Raw genomic sequence first — 7261 nt, 5'->3', positions numbered from 1 at the left:
CCCTAATTAGCAATTTTGTTTTGCTTATCATTTAGCTGGATGCCTAAGTACTTAGTTGGGAATTTGCCTAAATCCCATGGTTCTTGCAAGGAACACTTGGGAAACATTCTGGGTGTTAAAGAAATAAATTTCCGATTTTTCTTGGCTTACCTCTTTTCTAGAGGCCCTTATGAATTCTTTAAGAATTTCCATTATTTTTTTTGCTTCTTTAACAGTTGCATGTCCGTATAACATAAAATCATCGACAAACTGTTGATGAGTTAGAGGTAGGTCATTCCCCATAGTCTTAATCCATTTAGTTGTTCACTGTTAATTTTTTCTTTTATCAGCCTTCCAAGTCCATCCGCTATGAGTATGAACAGGAATGGTGATAGCGGGTCGCCCTGCCTAAGTCCTCTGGATGGATCGAAGGCTTCTGTTGGAGATCCGTTTAATATAACTGACATTAGTGGCGTAGTGATCATTAACATTAGCCAATTAATCCATCTATCATCAAAACCATAAGCCTTGAGTATACATTGCAGGTATCTCCAGCTTAATCTATCATAGGCTTTTGCGAGTTCAATTTTTATCATCATTCATTTGGTTTTTGAATTCTTCAATGAATGAATTTTTTCTTGTGCTACTATTATACCATCTACTATTTGTCTGCCTTTTATGAATCCTGCCTGTTCCGGTGATACTAGCTCTGATAGTATTGGTTTGAGACGGTTTACCATGATTGTAGCTAGAAGTTTATATCTCACATTACAGAGCGCTATCGGACGGAACCCTTGAGGCTTTTTTTTGCCTTTTTTTTGTCTTTGGTATCAGAGCTAGGAAAGTAGCATTTAAAGCCGGGTGCATTCTTTTGGTGCAACGGGACTCTTCTACTACATTTACTATGTCCTGGCTGATGAAGCTCCACATGGCTTGAAAGAATTTCGAGGTAAATCCATCCGGCCCCGGTGCTTTGTTCTTTGCCATTCCCTTTACTACCTCTTCCACCTCAGCTTCCTTTATGACTCTTAGGAGGGCCAAATTCTGTTCTCTATTTACAATTTTGGGAATGTTTTGACTGATTTTGTCGATGCCTGCCTCCCTGCTGATGTTGGGTTCTACCAGGGTTTCTTTGAAATGCTGCACTATCAGATTCTCCAATTCTGCTTCCTGGGTTAACTTGTTGCCTTGCTTATCTTTTAGGGAGAATATTCTATTTTGTTGTCAGTGTTGTATCATTGCCTTATGGAAGAATTTCGTATTTCTCTCTCCTTCCTTTAACCATTGGATTCTGGATTTTTGTTTCCATAAGGTTTCCTCTTGTTTTCTTCTTTCCTCTATTTTGTTTAGCACCAGTCCTTCTTCTTCAACTAATTCTTCACTTCTTCCTTCGTCTATGATTTTCTATTGTATTTTCTCCATTGAAATCTGCAATTGTTCCTTATCCTTGTGAATATTTCCAAATTCTTCTCTATTCCACTATTTAATCTTGCCTTTTAGATCTTTTAATCTTAGTTGGAGAGTGTGCATTTTGTTTCTTCCTTCCCTCCGGTTCTCATTTTCCTTCCACCAAGTCTTCATTTTTTCTATAAATTCAGGGTCTCTCAGCCAGAATGCCTCAAACCTGAAGGGTCTATTCTGGTTCTACTGATTCATTACGATCTCTAGTTTAATGGGCCAGTGATCTGACCCTAAACACGGAAGGATTGTAGCTTCGTAGAAAATATCCTTTCCTAAGAGGTGTTTTGTTGCAAGAAATCTGTCTAACCTAGAAGCTATTTGATTGCTCCCTCCTTGCTGATTATTCCAGGTGTATTTCCCATTTATCGGTTGGATGTCTATCATTTTCAGTTCCACTTGTAGGTCCCTAAATTTCTCCGTTTCTATTTCTTCTCCTTGCAATCCACCTTTCTTTTCATCTTTTGCTGTTGTCATGTTGAAGTCCCCTGCTATCAACCACAATTTTTCTTTATGCAGGTTACCTAACTGTTGAAGGTGAAGGAGGAAACTTCCTTTTTCGTTGGAATATGTGGTCCATAAACTACCGAGACTAGAAACCAGTCACTGTTTCCTATTAATCGGAACTTCCCCGTGAGGATCCTTTTCATTCCTATCCAATGGTCAGTTGTGATTTTTGATGGGTTCCATAAGATTGCAATACCTCCTGCACTTCCATTCACATCTATGGTCATGCATTCATATTTTGGTTTGTTTTTGTTTAGAATCTCCTCCATTTTCCTCCCTGGGATTTTTGTTTCCTGTAGTAACATTATTTGGGGTTTTTATCTTCTTAGACTTTTTGCTAAGTGTCTCTGTTTTCCTTGACTATTCAGGCCCCTTATATTCCAGGATGTGACTATCATGAGGTGGTTGGGTTGGTTTGGTGAAATACTGCCGAGATCGAAACTACTTGTCCAGTATTCACTAGCATTTCGCCCATGAGTTGTATCGATTCCTGTATATTCCTTCTACCTCTTTTTTTCCCTCCTTTTGTTTTTGCTTTGGAGGTCCTGAGAATTGTCTTGTTGGAGGCCTAGTTGTTCTACCATTCCCAGCTTTCCTTTGCCCTGTTTTTCTTGGTATTGTTGGAAGGTCTCTTGATATAGTTTTTTCTGCTCTTCTGGGATGAATCTTTCATCCAGGTGTTTCCATTCCTCTAAGAGTTTCCGTAATACTTCTTCTTCGGAACTTAATTCTTCTCCTCTGTTTGTATCAATTTCCATTACTGCATTTTCCATTTTCTCCCCTGTTTCCTTGTCATCCTTACCTGATGGTTTGCCTTGAGCTTTCCGCTTGATGTGTGATGTACCTTGGCTTGTGTTGTGTTCTTTTTCTTTTTCTCCCTGGTAATCCATTGTTTGAGTCTCATTTTCTTCCTCTTCTTCTTGAAGGATTTCAAAGCTATTTCTATAACTTGTTTTGTTTTGTTGTTCTTTCATTGTTTCTTTGGGGTTTTCCTCTGTGTGTCTTCTTTTATTTTTTACCTCCTGAAACCCTTCCTTGTCTTCTTGATTTTTCCTCTGTGGTTTGTTTCTTCTCTCCTCTTCTTCGATGTTGAGCGGGCATTCCTTGAACAGGTGGCCATACTCATGGCATCTTCTACATCTGAAAGGAATGTGCTCATAATCCAGGGTTTGTTGCCATACTTCCTCATGATATTCTAACTCGACTGTGTCTGGAATCGGGTCAACTATGTTCATGTAGACACAGATTCTTGCGTATGAGGTGTATCTTCCCTTTTTTGTAGTTTCTGCTATTTTAACGAAGCTTCCTATAGTGTTTCCTATTCCTTCTAGGATTTCTGGATCCCAGAAGTCCATTGGGAGTCCGAATAGTCTTACCCATACCGGTGTTGCTAAGAATTTTTCCTTATCTGGGTTATAGCATTCTTCCCAATATCTCATAAACAATCCCGCATTATAATGGAAATATGGACCATTTTCAAACACTTTTTCTTTATCTTGCAGGTTCGAGAAAATTACCGTGAAGAATCCTCGTGCTCCTAGCTTCAGTTCAATGTGGCCTCGGGGTTGCCATTTTTGTTGGATCCATCTGGTGAGGTCCTTTTCTGCCGGCCATACTCCGATGAATTTGCATATTAGTGCATGGTCTTTCATGTAGCTTTTGTAGCGCTCCAGTTTATTCATTGGGATGATAAATCTTGGTTTCTCCGCAACACATGGTAAACACCTTCCTCTGCTGCCGGCCTGCCATCGTGCTCCCAGGACAGGTCCCAGTTTTCTTGTTTCTTCCACCTGGTTGTAGTTGTTCTGTCCTTCCCCTGTCGCTGCATCTCGATAGGAGGGGATCTCTCCCCTCCTCCCTTCCTCTGTCATTGCTGTTAGTTCTTAGTACCAGTGTCTGTCGCCGACTGTATCTCTTGCTACTTTTTCTACGCCGCCTAGCTCATGGCCGCATGACCATTAGGGTTGCAGAGCAGGCTGAATTTTTAATCGTCTGGATATAAGACTTTTATTCACACTGACTTCTAGACAAAGTTGATAGGGTCATATTTTGGAATAAAACTCTTTTAAAAAGTTTGAATTTATGTATTTTGTTAGTAGGTAGAACAAATTTTAACTTCACCCAAAAAAAGGATTAACATATTCAATAAAACTTACTCATTGTAACTGATAACTTTGCAGTGTGACATATTTGTGAATATTGTAGCCAATACTACATGATATTGATGACTTATATGATAACAACTATGATAGACTAAATTATACTTAATTAACAAAAGAAAACAATTTTACCTTATTTCTTGATAAAGTTTCTATTCTTCATTATACTTCTATCTATAACTTCATATAATCCTCAAATATTTATGAAACGACTATTTTCTTGTGAATCAATCTACTATAGCTGACACAATGTATTATTAAAATGCAACCTCATAACATTGAAAAAAGAATTCCAACTCAGAAATTATAATTTAAATATTTTTGCATCTCGAGACCCTCTACAACTCAATATAGGGGAGATGTTATAATGGTGATTTAGATCAAGGATTATATAAAAATAAAAATAATAATAAAATATAATGTTGATTAAATTAAAAAAGTAATAATAAATAAAATAATAATAAATTGATTCAACTCAATTTACTATAATCTTACTTTTTTAATAAAATTATAAACAATTTTTATTAAAACTGCCCGTTTAATATAGTCGTTACCTATTAATAAATTAATAAGGTAATATCGTTATTTAAATATTATTTTTCAAAAACTAGCCGTTACTTAATAATATTTGTTTTTAATATATTAATAAATTGATTTAAATATTATTGTTCAAATATAGCCGTTACTTGAAATTATGTCTCTACATTTCTCTCTATTTAAGCCTTTACCATGGTCCGCCTCTTCATTTTGTCTTGATGATGAACCACTTGTTGGTTCGAAACGCGTTGGCCAAACATTTCTCTTATGTGATTTCTACCGAAAGGCTTTGTTTAATTCATTATGGATCACAGAAACTTGAATATAGAAACAATTTTTATTTTAAAAGAGATAAAGTTTATAATATAAATTTCACATTAAAATAAATTAAAATAATAATAAATTATATTAAGAGAAGGTGAGAAAGAAGAGACCATTGCACACAGGTCAAAACAACATTCTATATGAAGTATGCTTAGTTTTTATGTTGAGAAATTATAATTTAAATATTATTGCGTCTAGAAACCCTCTACAAATCAGTATAGAGGAGATGCTATAATGGTGCTTTAGATCAATAATAATAATAATAATAATATAATGTTGATTCATTTAAACAATTAATAAAAAATAAAAATAAAAATAAATCGTTTTAGCTTAATTTACTATAATGTAATCTTATTTTTATTAATAAAATTATAAACAATTTTCACTTTAAAAGAGAAAAAATTTATAATATAAATTTTACATCAAAATAAATTTGAATAATATTTGATTTTAATGAATTAATTTAAATATTATTTTTCAAAAACTAGCCGTTTTAATATAGTCGTTTCTTAATAATATTTGTTTTTAATAAATTAATATCATAATTTAATATTATTTAAAAAATAGTCGTTACTTGGAATTATGGTTTCTACATTTCTCTCTATTTAAGCCTTTTCCATGGTCTGCCTCTTCATATGGTCCTTATGATGAACCACACTGGTTGGTTCGAAATGCATTGGCAAAAAATTCTCTTATGTGATTTCTACCAAAAGACTTTTCTTAATTCATTATGGATCACAAAAAATTGAGTTCAGAAAATAATTTATTTTAATAATAATAAATTATATTAAAAAAGACGAGAAAGAAAAGACCATTGCACATGGGATAAAACAACATTCAATTTGGAGCATGCTCAAAGCATATTCCAAGAGATAATACTTCTAGGAGGAAGAGCCGAAAGACACATTTTACAACCCCATCTAGTGTGGCATATTTTGATGAGTGCTCTGCTTTATTATGATCCAAGGAATAAGTATAATGTTTGTTCTATCCCAATTAGAGAGGATGATGAAGTTTAGGTTGTGTGAGGAACGTTCAAGGGAAGATAGGGAAAACTCGTTCAAGTTTATCAGAAGAAGTGGGTCATCCATGTGAGCACATTACTCGAGATGAAGTGAATGGTACAATTGTGAATTGTGACGTTCACTTATCCAAGGCTTATGTGACAAAGGAGTTGTCTTTAGTGCGACTTTTTGGAAGCTTTTATGGTAGGTTTTTCCGGTCTAATTTCTCTAAAATTTGGTAGGAATTTATTGAAATCACAAGCTTGATGGGTAATCTTGTGCAATCGAAGTGCCCTAGGGGTTTTCTAGGGTGCTGAATCTATATATACAGTAAAAAAGCTAGTTTAAATAACACAATTCAAGATTTCACCTCAAATTTTTCCACCAGATTCTGGCACCGGAAAGTCCAAAAAGTCGCACTAAAGACAACTCCTGTGACAAATTGGACAAGGATAGAAAATCTCTTTTAGAGAGGGAAGGGAAGAGTTATTGAGAAAGGAAAGGGAACATTTACTGTAGAGGATGTTGCTCAACCTCTTTAGGATGTTGATTAAATTTTTCCTCTTTGATGGCATATCAGTTGTAGGCTTTAGTGCAGAGTAAAACGAAAATTATGGAGATTTTCTTTAATAATCGTATTAAATTTGATGTGCCTGAATGATCTTTTCAATTTTTAATAATGGCTTTCATTATTTATTAAGAAAAAATATTATAATATTTTAAAACATATATAATTTTTTTTTTCTATATTAAGACTAACCTACGTACCCACGAGAGATTTGAACCGGTGACCTATCACAAGGAGTGCCTTAACAGCGCACCCATTCACCGTCAATCCAAACCCCCGTGGGCTTAAAACATATATAATTAATAAACATATCAAAATTTAATAAATATATAATTAGAGATAAAAATATGAAAAATGTATAGAATAAATAGTAGTTATAAATTAAGATTTATTTTATCAATAAATTAAAAGAATGATTCATATTTATAATCATTATATTTAAAGCTAATTAATAACTATATTAGTCTAGATCCATCATCACTTTGAGGGATGAAGTCTTTTTTCACTCTAAAAGAGGTTTGCATCTCAAGAGATATATTGATAAAATGTCTTATTGATAATTATAATTATTAATTTTTTAATTTTAATTTAATTTAATTTATTTTGACTGATTCGTCAAAATGTTAAATAGGACCTTACAACATCTATACCGTATAGGGTTGGAGAGTGTATCTCAGTGCAATAATGACTTAATGCTTACAATGAACTCTTTTTTTTTTTTTTTT

At 34.0% G+C, this 7261-nt stretch overlaps 1 pseudogene; it reads left to right on the top strand.

The window, feature by feature from the left end:
- The first annotated feature begins 348 nt into the window (after positions 1-348).
- LOC149152830 (large ribosomal subunit protein uL24y pseudogene) lies at positions 349-6522 on the top strand (annotated as a pseudogene).
- Positions 6523-7261: the final 739 nt, after the last annotated feature.

The sequence above is a fragment of the Pinus tabuliformis genome, chromosome 9 (genome assembly GCF_031772625.1).
Source record: "Pinus tabuliformis cultivar Carrire ecotype Pingquan chromosome 9, CPIR1, whole genome shotgun sequence".
Classification (NCBI taxonomy): domain Eukaryota; kingdom Viridiplantae; phylum Streptophyta; class Pinopsida; order Pinales; family Pinaceae; genus Pinus; species Pinus tabuliformis.
The sequence above is the reverse complement of the archived record's forward strand: the minus strand, read 5'-3'. Positions and strand labels throughout refer to the sequence as shown.